Here is a 480-nt window from a genome sequence, read left to right on the forward strand (position 1 = left end):
ATGATGAAAACTTTTCAAAAATAAAGATAGCAATGAAGAATGAAGTTCGCGATGTTTCTGGATGATATGTTGATGAGGTGATTGTTTAAAATTTCATGATGATTTTCGTTATTAAAAAGCACCAGTACATATCCTTACTAACGACAAAACTGAATTATCTAAAAAAACCCCAAATACGCAAATAACAACAAAACTTTTAAAACCCTCACAAGAATCAAAAACCCTAAAAAACTATTTCCCCCCTCACGCATTTACAAGAAAAATGCTGCTGGCGGTGTAACCCCCTCCCAAAGGCTACCAGAAATTAGACAACAGCACGCAGCCCAAAAGACTGCGACGAATGCATGCCCCTGACGAAGCAAAGGCGCAGCAAGAAAAGGAGGAAAGGTTTTTTGACTACAAAAACCCGGGGCCATCACGTCCCTTGCCTCGCTAGTTTGGGTAAGTTGTGTGTGTGGATCGAAGATAAGGATCTTTCTA

The sequence above is a fragment of the Penaeus monodon genome, chromosome 29 (genome assembly GCF_015228065.2).
Source record: "Penaeus monodon isolate SGIC_2016 chromosome 29, NSTDA_Pmon_1, whole genome shotgun sequence".
Classification (NCBI taxonomy): domain Eukaryota; kingdom Metazoa; phylum Arthropoda; class Malacostraca; order Decapoda; family Penaeidae; genus Penaeus; species Penaeus monodon.